At 36.1% G+C, this 17,841-nt stretch overlaps 1 long non-coding RNA gene across 1 annotated transcript; it reads right to left on the bottom strand.

Moving 5' to 3' along the window:
- Positions 1-977: 977 nt before the first annotated feature.
- On the bottom strand, positions 978-8,873 carry LOC107802996 (uncharacterized). The gene is made up of 4 exons (XR_012696644.1): positions 8,736-8,873; positions 8,551-8,623; positions 3,579-3,624; positions 978-1,227 (listed from the first exon to the last, which is right to left on the bottom strand). It is a non-coding gene; the product is annotated as an uncharacterized LOC107802996 (long non-coding RNA).
- Positions 8,874-17,841: the final 8,968 nt, after the last annotated feature.

The following is a 17,841-nucleotide window of genomic DNA, read 5'->3' as shown; positions in this document are numbered from 1 at the left end:
TTCCATAACTGACTCCAACACCGCTTTAACACCTCAACTCATAGCCAAATATTTCGAAACTAGTCAAACAACGTGTAAATCAATCAAAATATACTTGTAAGGCCCCATAAAATTTTACATAAAATACGAAATTTCGTGGTGCCGAGATGGACTTATGTGTTAAAGGAAAATGTTGGCAGAAGAAGGCATCTCTGCGGCCCATTATGCAGCCGTATAATCACTCTGCGGGCCGTAGAATGGCCACAGAGTGAAGCAGAAACTTGAGAAAATTTTATTCGCGGTCCATTATGCGGCCGCACAACGATTTCGCGGGCTGCATACCGATCGCAGATTCATCTTGGAAATATTTTTGGAGGGAGCACTACAACAAAAAGTGGATGTAGCGGCAATAAAAAAGAAAATTAGCGGCAATAACAATAGCCGCTATATCATTTACCGTCCATTGATCTTTAGCCGTTGAAGCCAGGGTCGCTAAAGCCTTTAGTGGCATTTATCACAAAAGTTAGTAAAGGTATGACTTATTGCCACTAATTATAATTTGCTTTAACGACAATTGTTTGCGACAATTATGATGGCTGCTAAATCCAAACTAAAACGGCTACTAACTCTTTTTTAGTGTCCATTTTTATAGGCACTAAATTCAAAAAAAGTTGTCGCTAAAAGTTCATACCTTTAGTGGTAAATGTTTGTGACAATTAGAATGGCTATAATATCCCTTCTAAAAATGTATTAATATGCCCTTTAGCATCCATTTTAATGGCTAGCAAATTCAATTAAATTGCCACTAAAAGTCATCTTTAGCAGCAATTATAACGGCTACAATATCCTTAGTAGAGACATCACAATTTATCCTTTTATCGTCCATTTTTATAATCGATATGTCCTGTTAAATTTGCGCTAAATGTCACAAGCTATAATAGCAATAGTTTAGCCACCATTAATAATAGCTAATATATTGATTCAAACACGGTTCCAAATAACAAAACATACTAATATTAATTCATAAAAACATAATGTATCTCATAAAATTTTAACAAACAAAAGAAAGTACTAATCCAAAATATTAATATCACAATAACTTAAAAAAAACATATATTGTTTGAAGTAAATAACTAATGTCATTATATGACTAATTGCAACGAATAATAATCTTCAAGTAATATTTGCAACTCTTCATCATATTGAAATCTTTGAGCCGCTAAATTTTCAATCATAAGACTGTATAACCTGAAATTATAAAATAACTATGTCAATAGATGAAATATGTGAGCACTGTAGATATACGCATAAGCAAGCAAATCTTCTTCTACTAGAAATCACTAAATAAAAGAAGAATGCAAAACAGAGATTATCAGACCAATGTAGAAAGCAAAAACATATGAAATTTATGCAAGACTTGGCAATCAATCTAACAAATATAAGATATACAAAGCTAGCGTAGCTCCTAGATAAATTGAGTATTGAAAAGGGATCTATTACTTCAACTTAAAGCTGCATTAGAAGGGACTTGATTCTGAACAAGACTCAATAGCTTTTAATGATAGTAGTATAGAACTATGTATTTTTCTTCCCAGAACCACCTTAGTATTGTTTTGGCATCAATAAAATATTACTTATGAAAAGGAAGAACTACATTTTATTCCTTGTATACCCATTTCCTTTTTGTGTTCATTCCTGAAATTTCATGATTCAGTGGGAATCCTTAGGGGAATCCTCACGAAGCGGTCCAGGAACATATGCTAGAAAATTATCTCTTGGTGAGAGCGTAACTTCTGAATGCACTCCAGCTAAGAAGTTGCTGAATGGTTTAGGGTGGTCAACACCTCAATCACAAGGAAAAATAGGCTCCAAATTATTTTCTTTACTTCATTTTTTCGCTCTTTCCTACCTCTTCACAGTTACTTTTGCTTCTACTAAGGAAGCAACTGCCCTCCTAAAATGGAAAGCAACTCTCCAAAACCAAAGCAGTTCCTTATTAGTTTCATGGACACAAAGTTCTCAAGCATGCAAGGGTTGGTATGGAGTTGAATGCTTTAATGGCAGGGTAAGCAATGGATTTCACTTATGAAGAAGCTGTAGATCTTCTGCGAACCTCAATTTTTGTGCTGTCAAAACACTGCCCAAGCTAAAAGTTTTCCTAGAACATGTTTATTTGATATTTCAGAAGAGTTTAGAGTAAAGAGATCTCATAATGCAGCAAAACAAAACAAGAAAAGCCTCAACTCTTGTCTGTTTCATAAGGAATTTCTAAGGGAAAAGGATTTTGTGCATGAAAAAGGGTTATATTGTGAGGTCAAGAGTCACTTCAGTCTATCATTTATTGCAGTAGTTGAATTTACGTTACTATCCATGATGTCTTAACTAAACTACTGTAGTTATTTAAAAAAGATTTATCAGTTATTGAGAGCATCATTAACATCAACATCAGCAGCAGAATGTGGTGACAAAGAAAATGCTAGTCTTGACATATCTTATCACACTCTTCTATAGTTTTCACATATTGGTTCATAAAACTTTTTTAGAATAGAATTATTAAACTTATAATTTATAGAAGAACCATATATCATATATTTTAAAACTTTCAAAACTTACTACTCCTATTTGTTGACTCTCAAGATATATACTCTATTTTTACAACAACAACAACATACCTAGTAAAATCCTATTAGTGGGGTCTGGGGACGGTAGAATGTATGCACACCTTACCCCTACCCTGAAAGGGTAGAGAGGCGGTTTTCGGGAGACCGTAGACTCAACAGAAGAGACAATAAAATTAGAAAAGAAACGAAGGAAGAGATCTGTAACAATTTCCTGTTATTGACCACTGCTCCTGATCTTCAATAGCATGTTGTGTTGTTTTTAAGATTGACTGACTAATAACTATACAGAATAATACAAGTAAATTGGGTGCACGCCTTAAAATAGTAATACGATGTCTACTGAGAATGAAATCCTCCTTTCCTGATCATACAAATCTTGTTTCTAGTTATATGACATTTTTTTCTATCCAGGAAGTCTCAAAATGTTAGACGATCCATTAATAATATTATTCTACACAATTTTCACAACTTCAAAAAATTCAATTTGTTTAAATACTCAAAATTTTGAACTTTGATGTGATATTTTCTCTATCAAACTTACTTTTCAACCATACTTAATAATTTCTTCCTCTACCCCTAGCATCATACACATGTCAATTATTATATGAAACTCCCATTCTAGTCAAACACAGTCATATAATATGAAATTGAGGAGTACTACTAATATTCATGAGAGTTATTGACGACATTTAACTCATATTTCCCTTTCCTCTACCCTAATAATTTGCTTCTCAAATCAGGGTCTAGGAACAAGAATACAATGAATCCATCACGTTTGCCAGAAAACACATAGAAACCCCTTCTAAAAGTTATAATGTAGAGAACACCGATAGATGCATGTAGAGATATATTATGCGGGACTATGTAAAACAGAAGATAGATATTAAGTGCATAATCAGAGAATTAACAAACAACTAAACCCAGAACAACATACAGAAAGCACCAAATGATTAAACTAATGAGTAAAAGAGGAAATACCTCTTTTACTTCTCTATAATGCACAAGGACGATGTGCTCCATCGGTCTGTAAAAGCAAATCAAGAGCAGTAGCTATGTTAAATTCTACAAAGGAGCAAATCAATACTAAGAACACTGGATATCTTTTTAATATCTCCACCTTCAATCTTTTTCTCTAGAAAGTATAGGATTTCAACCATAAGAATGACCATTGTCTATATCTATGAAGTACAAGAATTGTTTTCAAAAGCCCTTGCACTAAAATATGAGCTAGAGAATATACTCCCTCCATTCTCTTTTACTTGCTTTTTGCCTTTTGCACAGCCCTAAAGAAAAACATTAACTTCCTCCTTTGTATTCTTCGATATCAATTTGTTACTATTCCTTTCAGCACATTAATCTCTCTCCTAATTTATTAGAGTAAGGATAAAGTTTTTAAAAAAAAGAATCAATTCTCTCCCGTTTTCCTGAAACAACAAATATTTTGAAACAAGCATTTTTAGTAAACGGGACAAGTAAAACGGAATGGATGAGTACTAAGCCCCACAAATGAAGGAGGATGTAATTATCTGAGGAAAACTCTAGCCTTCTAATAAGCCAATAGTACCACAACTTGGTCATGGAGTATTTACCTAGAGGAATTTTATTTATTTATTTGTTTTGGTAAGCCCCTACAGAACATTTCTCTCTTTGCTAGAGCCAAAACTTCCAAGGCATAATCAACCCCAAAAGAGATCTTGAAGAGTGAGGAAATTACTAAATATACAGTAGCACCTCATACTGTCGAATGTGCAACACAAGAAGTAGGAGTCTTGGAGTTACTTTTGGAACTGTGTTTGGTGTATTTACAGCAAGAGATAAGATCTTTTTTTCTTCAATGGCACAGAGACAACCATAAATGGTTTTATTTTGGAGGTACTTACGCTCCAACGGTCCAACCTAGGAAAGCCAGAGGAAAATCACTTGAATGCTCTAGACAAATAGAGCATCCACAAGGTGACAATATAGTGGTTCAGGCATGGGAGTAACAACTTGGAGATCACAAGTTCGAATTCCAGCTACAACACTTGGTGTGAGACATCTGCTCCACCAGGGGTGACCACGGCTATCTTGACAACCTGCACTAGTGGGCTGGATAGATTGTCTGGTGGATTAGTAGAGGTACACACAAGCTAAGCCGAACAAGATTGATCTTAAAGCAAAAAAATACAACAATGAAACGAAATACTGACAGTGACGTGGATTATACCTGGTCACTTAACTAATTGAAACATCACAATATGTAGTGTCGATAGAACTTAAAAGAGTAAAAAGGACATCTATCCATGTACATTCCACAAATGGTAATGATCCCTTGCAGGAAACTCTCTCAAAATCAAAGACTATGCTCGCTTAACCAAAACCAGATCCCCTTATTCTTTTACTAGGGGAAGGAAAAGGAGCCTACCGGGATGTAAACCTCCAATGACTTCAATATGTGAAGTTATCCACATAGACCTCCAGGCGGCTCCTTGTATCTATTTGATCGGAAATTACTACCATATTTCTGTGAAGATGGTCACCAGTGGAGAAAGGAGGATGGTAAAGCTGTGAAAGAACTACATGAAATATTGAAGGAAGCAATGATGTTCTTCAAAGTTACTATACCCATGGGGAGGACAACGAGAACTTTCAGAGGCGAAGTTATTGGATGCTTGAAGAGTGAGTCTCTCTATTATTCGGTATTCTGTTAACTTGTTCTGTGCTGTTGCATTGAGGTCGAAGACGTGTGCTAGGGGAAAATAGTTATTGCAGAAGTAGAGTATGTAGTTTGTCAAGTACTGATCAGTTTAATTTGTTAGTGTCATTTTATTTTCCTGGTGGTCTTCTGCATCTTTTTTCACGTTTATCAGTTATGTGAATATTCCTTTTATAACTCTTTTGTTCATTAAGAATTAATTTATCTAGTTCTAGTCTGAATATTCCTTTTTATAACTCTTTTGTTCATTAAGAATCAATTTATCTAGTTCTAGAGCTAAACGGAATATAAGTTAGTTTATATTATAAATAATTAACAGACACTATGATTGCGATGAATAGCTATAAATATGGCTATAACTGCGATGAATAACTATAAAAAAGACACTATAACAAGATTTCAACCTATTTTGCAAGCACTGCCAACGATCATCATTTGGGAGCTGTCGAAAAGACGAAATAGCTATAAATATGGCGATGTGGTGACTATCAGTAGAGTCATATACCAAGTTTCCACTACTTTACAATCTCTTGTTAAATTAAGGAAATCTAGCATGAAAAATATCCCCCACAAATGGCCAGATTTAAGTAAAAAATTGGAGATGTACACTCCAGCTTTGAAGGTGACTAAGGTGACATGGGAGTTTCCTAGCCCAGGGTGGATCAAAGTAAATATAGATGGAACATCTCGAGGAACCCAGGAAGAAGTTCCATAGGTTTTGTGTTGAGGGATGAAGAAGGAGATGCACATTATACAAGAGGGAAAGAAATACATGAGACAATAAACAATGAGGCAGAGGCATTGGCTATCTTGGAAGCCTTGATATTCTGTGTTGAACACCAATATGTCCAAGTGATGCTATAAATTGACTCGTTACTGTTGAAGAATGTACTGGAAGGACTATGGATTTCTCCTTGGAATATTGCTAATCATGTGGAGGAGATCAAGAAAGTAATGCAGAAGTGTACTGTTAATATATCGCATATATTGAGAGAGGGCAATAGTTTGGCAGACTATATTGCTAACTATGCTCTTTACTGGGGGATATTGAAGCAGAGGAATTTGCACAACTGCCCACACATGGTAAAAAAATTGTCAACAATGACAAGTTGCAATGCCATATTTGAGGGTGAGGGCTGCCAAGAACTAGGGATAATGGAGATAGAAAATAGAAGGAGGAGAGGAGATCATATTGAATATTGTGATCGAACCTTAGGGAGGAGATCATAGTATGTTGTTTTTTGACTAACATAGTGTTCTTTTTTGCAGGAAAAACTACTGTAAACATGCCTTACCATGTGACTAAACTTTTATGGGTGGTATCAGGACTATGTGCTCATTCCCATGAAGGGATGTCACTGGTAAGCATAAGCATGATAACATGGAGATGCACCGGTGTTCAAGGGAATGAAAGTGATTGCTAGACCTTCAAATTTCGAAGGGTTGTCATCAAGAAGTACTACCTAAACACCAGTCCCTATACTAAGCATGAGCTCCTCTAATGTGAAGGTACAAATAAGGAATAATTATTCTTGGATATACACGCGATGGCTGCCTAGTTTTTGGTACGTGACATGTTCATATTTATGGCATCTAAAAATGGGAACAATGAAGGTATTGGGAAGTCATTACCCAGTTCACTTTGTTCATACTACATCCCAAGAATGGTGCCACATAAATTTTACATAAAGATACTGCTGGGGAACACTCGATCTTCATGGCAAACAGGACGTGATCACCTATTCGACAATGATTGCGGACATTTTGGATACAACATGGGAGAAATTCGAGCTACATCTACAGTTAGGGACATCATACCTTCATGTATGATGTATCTGCTGAGACATCAAGATTACAAGCAGAAAATGTATACAAAAACTGGAGGCCAAGTACTACACCTACAACAAATGCTATGCTAATAACTGCTTGTGCGAGCGCCTACATGATACCTGCTCTGCTTCTATGCCTTTTCCTTCACTATATGCAGCAGGGTGGACACATTATGGGATAGATCATGATCTACATTATGCACGGAAGACAGAGTTACTGGGCAATGAGTTATACAGATTCTATCATGGCATGCTTAGTGCTAGTTTTTATTCAAGAACCTTACTACATTATTATATTTCTTTATCATTGGTTAATTAGTTCAGAATGTACTATTAGGATTGAGTATTCCTTGCTCAGTTCTGGTAATAGGGGCTATGTAATTACCTTAGCATATGTCTTTACATCTTGTAAGACTCTACACTACTTTTGCTTGTTTTGCTTTAGATATTCATAAAAACTAGCCCTAGGCACTTGCCTAGTGTATTATTTTAAAAAAAATTATCCATCTAAAGTTTCAGTTAAAGACTACTTAAACCAAACATGACAAGAAAGAAATAAAGTGTATACACTTAAAATTTTTAACGGAATATCCAACGCCTAAAAGGATATTTCGGCAGTGGACTGCCATACTTGTATTGTTAGGATGCATTGTTGGTATCCTATAATTTAGAGCTTAGCAATGTAGTGTATTTGTCTAAAATGCTAAAATAACACCAGTTCTTGAGACTTATCGCTAGCACTTGGTCACTATATATGAAGCGTCTATACTAGAGACTCCACAGAATGAAAGGCAAGCATTTCATGGAGATATAAAATTGATCTAATATCTAATATCTGTAATACTCTTCCTGTGATTTCCTGAATTTAGGGATTAAAAAATTAATCCTCCTCCAATCTGTAGAAGAAATACTAGATTAAACATATTCTTGCAAATTATACTCATTTACACCTAAATTTGGGGATTCATGCATATTCCTCTTTCAAGCCAAAAACAAGAACAAACAGATTCTTACAAAGAATCATGTCCGCTGACCAAAATAATTCAGATGAGCAGGAAGGGCAGGGTTCAAGAAAGATTAAAAAAAGGCAAAAAATAGAGAGGCCACAACCCAGAATCTTATTTGCTTAGTTCCGCCTAGTAGTACCTTAGAAAAATACAGAGGAACCAATTCAAAGACAAGAAAACAGAAATTGTAAACACAAAAAAGGCAGCAAATATCACAGCCAACTATCAATCAGAGTAAACAACAAAAAAGCAGCAGACAAATAAACAACAATAGAGTAACAGAGGAAGAATCAATTCAATCAATCAACTATCAATCTAACAGAAGGCAGATATCACAAAAAACTTAGCAAACACAAAAAAGCTATACTTTCACAAATCCCAAAACACCATAGTTTGATATCAAAATTAGAAATTGGTACCTGGTAAGCAGAAATTTTTGCCGATAGACAAGAAATTAAAGGAGAAGAATTATTTCTGCAACAATCTTGAAACCTACACGAAAAGAGAAGTTGGAAACGGATGAGAAAGAGAAGATTGACAGCGACGATTGAGCATATTCGAGCAACATCAACCCAAAATCAATTGTAAATCGATTTCAAGAAACCTGCTGGGTAAGAACAGAAGTTACTTGGGGATGGTCGGAGACCGTGGCAGGGCGGACTAGCAGAGATTGTTGCAACATTATTGTTAAGCATGTAGGTTTTGCTACGGCGTGCCTCACCTTTAAATTGGCGACTGGCGTACGTCTTTAATTTTGAAGAGAATATGTTTTCCTGTTTTTTTCTAATCGGAGGGAATGTAATTTCTTGTCCAAAAAAATTGGAAGGAATTTTTTTGTATGAGGAAAAGTTAACATAATAAAAAAGTTAATTTCAATTAGTGCTTTTTAGCGGTAATTTTTTTATTATCGGTAAAAGAATATCTTTTACTGGCTATTGATCATGAGCTGCTAATATTTCAGCTTAAATAATTCATTAGCGATAATTACCTTATTACAGCTAAATAATTACCGCCAAAGACCTTTTTTGTAGTAATGGAGGTTCTGTGGCGCATTATGCGACCGCAGAATAGGTCTGCGGACCGCAGACTGGTCGTAGAGTGAAGCAGGAAATGCCAGTTCTGGAGGGCCAATGATGCGGACCGCAGAAGCATTATGCGGTTGCATATGCAACCGCAGATCCTGTTCCGGAGCCTTATTTTTTTGGTTTTATAACCCGACCCTACCTCGTTAAAATAGATGCAATGGACCATTCTTGAGAAAAATCTGATACTTTTAGAGTGAGAGAGAGTGTCCTAGAGTGGTAAAGTGATCTTCAACAAATTATTCTTCAATTCTTGCCTAAGTCTTTGAAGATTATCAAGGAAAGCACACTAGGTCTTTATCCTAGAGGTAAGATTCTACACCCTAATTCTTAATTTCGAAAATTTATCTAAAAATAGGTAATTAGCAAGACAATTCTTGGGTGTGAAAGTTGTTTATTTTGCATGCATGTGTTAACAAAGGGTGTAGAAAGATTGTGAACTAAAAATGGTAAAGAATGGATTATAGGATGATGGAATCTCCATAAAAAGGGTCTTGAAACCTTAATGCACATCTAGTGTTTGATAGAATGCTCAAATGAGCTAGAACCATGATCATCTCCTTAAATTTAGTTCAATTAGTTATATTTCTAAAATATATTAAAGTTTCTAAGAATTTCGGAATATTTTAGATTTTAAGAAAGCCCAAATGAGGTATGTTGGCTAAATTCCTTTCTTAGAATTGAATTCCATGGTGTTCATGTAAGTTAGTCAAGACTCGAGTTGATCATTGTAAAATTGGCTGTTCCGAGTAAACTTGTGTTGAAAGATATATGTTCAATATATGTTCCAAATGCTTTTATCCTGCTATCCTATCATTTGAGGATATATTCAAAGTGTGGGTTGTGCGTTATAAATGTTACGACTTCAAGTCAAGTTTGAATAAAGGTTTTCATGCCAAATTATGTGAAAAATCTCTATATGCTTAAGACTCTTAATTGCTCACATGTGTATCTAAAGTCTTGAATTGAAAAGTGTAAGGCCTCAAAAGCCAAGTAATTTAGGATTTCGTGGTGCCAGGCAGGCTAATTATAATATTTTATGTACTATTAACATGATAGACATCAATTGAATTTGGTAAATAAGTGTATAAGTCTTATAATATGTAATGTGGGCTCTAATGTGAGGCCTAAGTCTAAGTCAAATTGGAAAATTTCATACTAAGCTAAAATTCCAAATGAGTTCGCACAAGTCCTAATTTTGGACTAGCATATCTAAATATATATAATGTTTTATGTGGTGAACAATCAATCAAATGAAAGGTCTTCAAGTCTATTTTCTAAAGCTTCAAACCGTTCATCATTTCGACATTCCTACACAAAGTTATGATCAAATTACCAAAGGCTAGATTTGCGACCAATTTTGCGATCGTAAAACGACTATGCGAACCGCATATGCGTCGCATAATGAAGCAGTGTCGGGAAAAACGTTATGATGTCGCATGTTGATTATGCTGTAGCATATTCGATATAGTTGTCGATTATGCTGCAAGAATGCTGCCCACATTTCGATTATGCTATAGCATAATTGCACCACATATTTGACTTCGGGGGCCATTTTTGAAAATTTTCATATCCGAACCCACTTTGCTAAATAAGCTTTGGGGCTTGATTTGAGACCATTTTACACTAAATCTAGAGAGAGGTGTGAGCATTTTAGAGAGAGAAAGAGGGAACCTAGTCTCTTAATCATCAATCTTGCACAAACCCTCAAGAATCAAGCATGCTAATCTCTAGCTCACTATCTTCGGGGTAAGTCCTACTTCTAATATTTCATATATGAGATTATGAGTTCAAAAATATATTGTGGGGTTAGAAATAGGCCATGCATGTGGCACTAAGCTATAGTATGTGGGATTAATGAACTATTTTGGGTAGTTCTTGATGAAATTGGATGAGGAAAGAAGGAATTTCCATTGTAGAACCTTGTAGTCTATTTCACATTATTGGGTGTTTGATGAAATTCCTAAGAGAGTTATACCATGGAAAATCCTTCTAAATTATTAATTTATTTTGCTTTCTCCTTATAGATTGTTATTGCTAGAGGTGTTGGCGGATTGTAGAAACTTAAGAAAAGCTTAAACAAGGTATGTATGGTTAAAACCTCCCTTTCTTAGAAATTGAGCTCCCATGGTGTCCCCGCAGATGTTGTAAGTCCGGAATTTGATTTATGTAGTATTTGTTATTTCAAAGGATTTGGTGTTGCAAGAATATATATGAAAGGTGTGTCTCAATGTGTTCAATGTGCTATTCTTGGTAAATTGGGGATATGTGAAGAATATGAACCATATGCTAAATTGCCTAGATTTCAAGTCAAGTTTAAATTGTGATTATTATGCCGAATCATGAGAATTCCTCTCTATGTTTACAACTTGAATTTCTCTTGTATGTGCCTATTATCTTAAATTGCAAGTTTGATGTTGAAAGTGAAAGTGATGTGGAATGTGAGTTATGAAATGTGGCCTAATTCCACATTTGATGAAATAATTGTGGCCCGAAGTGCCTATTTGATATATGTGAAATGAAGATTGAAGTGAGATGATTAATGAGAAAGTAACAATGCCTTGGTAAGGCGTCCTAGCCGATCGGGCCGTGATCGGACGCCATGCCGCACACATGGTGGTATTGTGGTGATATTGAATTCTGAAAGTGAGAATGAGATTGTGATTGAGGTACATGTCTCAAATGAGGCAACCTAGCCGATCGGGTCGTGATCGGAATCCGCTCAAGAAATCGGTGGTATTGTGAATGATGATGAACAATATTAAATGCCCCAAACTAAAGCTATGGAAATTATGTGAAAGCTATGTGATTCCTTTTATTTGATGATGTGGTGATTGTTTAAAGCTTTTGTTGAATCATTGTGATTTCTTTGTTCTTGTATGGTTGTTCTTTCTAATGAGATGATGTTTATTTATACATACTAGTGCTATTTTATGGCACTAACATCCCTTTTTCCGGGGGCGCTACGTCTTTAAATGGTTAGGTGGTTCCCTAGCAGGCAGTGGTGGTCGCAGTTAGTGACGCATCTTCCTTTCAGCTGACATGGTGAGCCCCACTTCATTTCGGGGTCCTGTATCAATTGTTTATCATGTACTTTGTATTTTGAGGTATAGCCGGAGCCTTATTGCCGGTATTTTCATGTTACTCTTCAGTTGTATTTAGAGGCTCCATAGACAGGTTGTGGGTGGTATTTGATAATGGGGAATTGAGTTAGAAATCTTGATATTTGGCAAAGATTTATAAAACTTGTAATATTTTGGTAATTATGAATTAAGCTGTTGATGGAAATAAAATGGATATTGTTAATGAAATACTTACAAAGTATGATTAATGGACTCCATCTCCTATTTATTCATGAGTTATTTTGGGTAGAATGAAACCTAACAGGCTTGCTCATTCGAGTTTACTCGGTTGAGCACCGATCGTGCTCCTCAATTTTTGGGGCGTGACAAACTTGGTATCAGAGCCTAAGGTTTTAAAGTGTCCTAGGATGTCTCAGAGTAGTGTCTAGTAGAGTCCTTCTTATTGGTGTGTTGTCGACCACATCTATAAGTTGGAGGCTATTTGGACATTAAAAAATTTCACCGTTCTTTGATACTCCAGATCGTGCAGTAGAACCCAAGATATGCAGCTAATTTCCTCACTATGTCTTACTCTCAAGATGAGTAATCTTGAAACCATAATCCACGAGTTTGAAGCAGTAAGGAGGGAATGACCCCACCATTGAATCTAAGGGAGATTGACCAAGAGTTTGTTAGAAGAATGTATTGAGCCATAGAGGGATTGGTAGAACTTGTTGCTAAGTGGAGTACCCTTGTTCCTATTAATGTCACTGCACCACCGGATCATGTAGTATATCAGTATGTTACCAATGTATATTACAGGTGTGGAGTGAGGGTGCATCAGTTAAGGCACTGCCCCACTAATATAATGTTACCAAGTAAGTCACTCTTTGCTATATCATTATGAACACCGCACGATTTCCTTTTTGTATAGGTGCACCCATATTGAAGAGTTCTCATGAACATGGTCGTAATAAGATGCTGATTCACAAAACATTGCATGTACCTACTCCGTGAACAAGACGTATTATTCGTGAATCCACTCTATCACAAATTCTCTTATTTACATACTCTTGTGGAATTAAGTTCTATAATTATGTCCTTGAATTGAGTTATAACTCTAGGATTAACACTTTCCACTTACTTTCCTAAATTCTCAACAAGTGACTATGCCTGATAAATTTCTTACATGATCTTTTTATTTAAATGGACAATATCTGCTCATTTGTGCCTATGCATGCTCTGTCATAAAGTTTACCTATGTGGTGTCAAGTTCCATGTAAAGCATTTCAGTGTTGCGATCCTTCTCGAGTCACTCTTTTACTCACTGGTCTATATATGGCTTCTATGGTCTGAACAGTCACTCTACTCTTTTTCGAGTATCATCATGAGAGCGTCTCACTGTCTAGTAACATAAGAGCATACCTTAACACCTATCACATGAGTGCATGTCAATCGAAATGGTTACCGTGTGCATAAACTCTCTCTGAAAATTGAGATCCTCACATCCCCGTCATAGGAAGATCTTGTGTCGCCATCTTAGTATAACTTTCGTGTCAACTTGGGACATCCCACAGTAAGTAGCTCAATTTGTTCCTAGTATTGTGGTTGCCTGTGGCATGGTCGTGTGTTGCAGTTGGGAGTTAATATAGCAGAAGCATGTCCAGCTCATAACAAATGTTTATTTTCTCTTTACACCTCCACAACATGTGTTAATTGTATTCCTTAGTTAGTGAATGCATTGTGCTAGTTTCCTAACACTTGTTCGATAACCATGAGAGAACATATCCTTCTACGTGTCATTATAACACTTCCTTTCTCATAAGGACCCTTACTAGGTTCTCTGTCAAGACCAAGCACACCTTTGGGGGTTATCATAGCACAACGCCCGTTTCTCATGTTTTTCTGTCTTTCATTAGCATCTGGGTATTTCTCAAGTCAAAATCCATGGAGAACTCATTATGAACACCTGAAAAACTTCCATGATTATTTTATACTATCTCATTGGGTTCCCACCTCACTTCAAGTTCATCAAGGGTTGATAGCATGCCGTAATTACTGGAATTGAATGATCTCTTTTCGATAATGGATTATCTACACATATGCTAGTCCAACGATCTGTTTATCAATCTAACTCTCGCCTTTTGGTTTTGGGTTGACCAAGGAGAAATACACCTAGTAACACATTCATTTGTCAAAGCCTTTCTCTCAATCAAGTCTTATAGCATCTCCCAATGTGGCTGGTAATAGCTGGTTGTGTAGAAGTGTGTTGTAGTGCTTCATTGTGAAGTAGAGTTGCTAAACATAATTGGATTTTTGAATTCTCGAGCTATACATCACGTGACTACATACAAATATCTTCTTTCAAAAATTTAGCTTCTCTTAATCCCTTATATTACCACCCTTCCTAGTGGTTACAATGTAATGTAAAGGATACTTCCATAGGCTCTCTCACTTTCTTTTCATTTACCTTGCATCATGTGTCGTTTCTCCATATTTTTCAATACGATCTTATCTCATTTTCTCGACTAGCTATCCAATTATATGATTTGATTCAATTCACCTCACTTTTATGTACTATACAAGCCCCCTTTTAAAAAAAGACACTGGAAGTGGGTAAATTCCCCTTTACTATAGACTTATAATGTCTTCAACTCAGTTTAAGCTTGTTGGTTCCAAATGGTGCTCATTAGTTTTGCTGCCCTACTCTCTATTTAATCTGATAACTCTCATTGTAAAATTCATTTATGTTTTATGGCATTAAAGAGGAAGTCTTATAGTATCAAGGATGGGGACATATTCCTGTTGTTAGAGTAAATAAATATTGTTGGTATTCCTTGTAGATGTTCTTCTAACAACCATTTACCTACTCTGCTTGTCCCTGTGAGTAGATAACCCAGGTTACTTTTCCCCGATAAATACATTAAGATGTCTCATTCTTTCAAACTCATTCATGTGGACACTTTGAGGCCTTATTCTACACCAACTCGTAATGGTTTTAAATACTTTCTCGCCATTGTTAACGATTTTCTAGGGCTACGTGGGCTTGTCTCATGGGTTCCAAAAGTAATGATTTCGCTCAAAATCAGGCTTATATTGCCATGATTTCAAACCAAAGTGCATCCCCTTTTCTAAAGTCTTAAATGGGTCGGATTGTATGGGTTATGTGGCCTTCAGCTCACTCGACTTCTAGGATTATTGACGATGTCATTGTCATGTGCGGGGAGTTTTGCTACCCTTGGTATTCCACCTTCCTGGGTGGATAGGTGTGTTATTTGTCTTTCTCCCCGGAGCATCATGTTAACCATTAGAACCCCTCTAACCAATACATGATTTCATCCCAATATTAAGATGTCCTAGCTATGTGGTTTCACTCGTGAAAGGTTGAGATTAGATGCCTTCAGATTTTTGCACATATCATGAGCATATTGATTTGGAAGACAAGTTGTGGTATCTTTAGTTCTCTCATATATGATCAATTATCAGGAAGGTTAAGCTGTTTGAAACATGATAATCTCATAAGTGTTCAACTCCTTTTCATCCTCATGGGCTTGTGGCATAGATTCCTTATGTTAGTTAACGATAGGAGTGTAATTCAACTTCATGTACTTTGAAACCCATATCGCATTCAAGGTGCCAGAGTATTCTCCTTCCCGATAAACTAATTTTCCCTACACTCCAGGAGACGACTGGGTCACGTACTTGAATATTCCTCCTTAATGATTCCTATTGTCAATGTACTAGTTACCCATATGCCTCATTTGTCTAATAATTAATATCATCAAAATAATTAACCATGTTAGTATTGTTAGTAGTAATCTTCGTGTCTATTAGCATATAACCTCATGAAATACTCTGCTCAGCACATTAATGGATTCCTGGATAATTCCAGCCTGATCTTGAATTTCGTTACTCCTCATTGTATTAAATCTAGTGGGTATTGAAGGTTCAAACATGTCAAAGAGGAAGCATCCCCGTGTGATCACATATATTCGATAGGTTATTTTATGGTCATTTTATGATAGCACATCTTAGAGTAATTGTTGAAGGTCATCAAAGGTTTAGCGTGGGTGTTCGTATAGAGATTTAGAATTGAGGAGGGTGAACAGGTTATTCTCAATACTTTCCCCTAAAGATGTTATGTGAGTTGATAATGAAGGTTGCATAAGTTTATTTCACGTTAGGCCGCACTAGGAGTATGAAGTTTCCCTATAGTTGTTCCCCATATATTTTATGTTTTCACGTGTCTATGTCTAAGAAAGTAGTTGGATATCCTTTGCATATCATTCCGGTGGAAATTATTGAAAGTGAAGCTAATGGATAATTATATTATGTGAGGTATCTAGCTGTCATCCTTGTTAGATAAGTTTGGAGGTTGGGGTTGTTTCTGTGAATGTGTTATGGCAAAGCCTGTAAGTATAAGAGTCCACATTGAAGACTGAAAGTGTTGTGGAAATAAAGTATTTTCTCTTGATTGTATAGCAATTGGTTTTGACTTGAAAGGTACCTTCTAGGTATTATGATTTAGAAAAGTGTAGTTTATGTCCAGGTACTCTTATGATAATGTAGTGCTTGTAATGGTGAGATTAGTATTGTTGATATATACATTGTGGTGCTTTCTCTCGTTGTGTATGTGTTGCTAGGATAGTTTTGGTGATTCTCTGGCAGATGGATAGGCCTAGATACAAAGGAGACTCTGCCGAAATTTCTGCAACATTTAGGAGTTAGTCAAAATTTAGGGACTTGAGGTAGGTGAGAAGAAAAGAGATATATTATGTTAAGCATTTAGGGTAGACTCTACTCCTCATTCGAGGACGAATGATCCTAAGCGGGGGAGAATGTAAGGCCCCAGAAACTTTTCCAAGTAATTTAGGATTTCGTGGTTCCAGGTAGGCTAATTATAATATTTTATGTGCTATTAATATGATGGGCATCAATTAGATTTGGTAAATAAGTGTATAAGTCTTATAATGTGTAATGTGGGGTCTAATGGGAGGCCTAAGTCTAAGAAAAATTGGAAAATTTCATACTAGGCTAAAATTCCAAATGATTTTGCACAAGTCTACACTTTGGACGAGCATATCTAAATATATATAAGGTTTTATGTGGTGAACAGCCTATCAAATGAAAGGGCTTCGAGTCTAGTTTCTAAAAATTCAAACCATTCATCATTTGGAAATTCCTACACAAAGTTATGATCAAATTACCAAAGGCTGGATTTGCGACCAATTTTGCGATCGCAAAACGACTATGCAGACCGCATATGCGCCGCATAATGAAGCAGTGTCGGGCAAAATGTTATGCTTTCGTATGTTGATTATGCTATCACATGATGATTATGCTGCAAGAATGCTGCCCACATTTCGATTATGCTATAGCATAATTGTACCACATATTTGACTTCGAGGGTCATTTTTGGAAATTTTCATATCCGAATCCACTTTGATAAATAAGCTTTGGGGCTTGATTTGGGACCATTTTACACTAAATCTAGAGAGATGTGAGAGCATTTTAGAGAGAAAAAGAGGGAGCCTAGCCTCCTAATCATCAATCTTGCACAAACCCT

This window comes from Nicotiana tabacum, chromosome 11 (assembly GCF_000715075.1).
Source record: "Nicotiana tabacum cultivar K326 chromosome 11, ASM71507v2, whole genome shotgun sequence".
In the NCBI taxonomy this organism is placed as follows: Eukaryota; Viridiplantae; Streptophyta; class Magnoliopsida; order Solanales; family Solanaceae; genus Nicotiana; species Nicotiana tabacum.
Note: the sequence above shows the minus strand (reverse complement) of the source record. Positions and strands in the feature narration are given on the sequence as shown.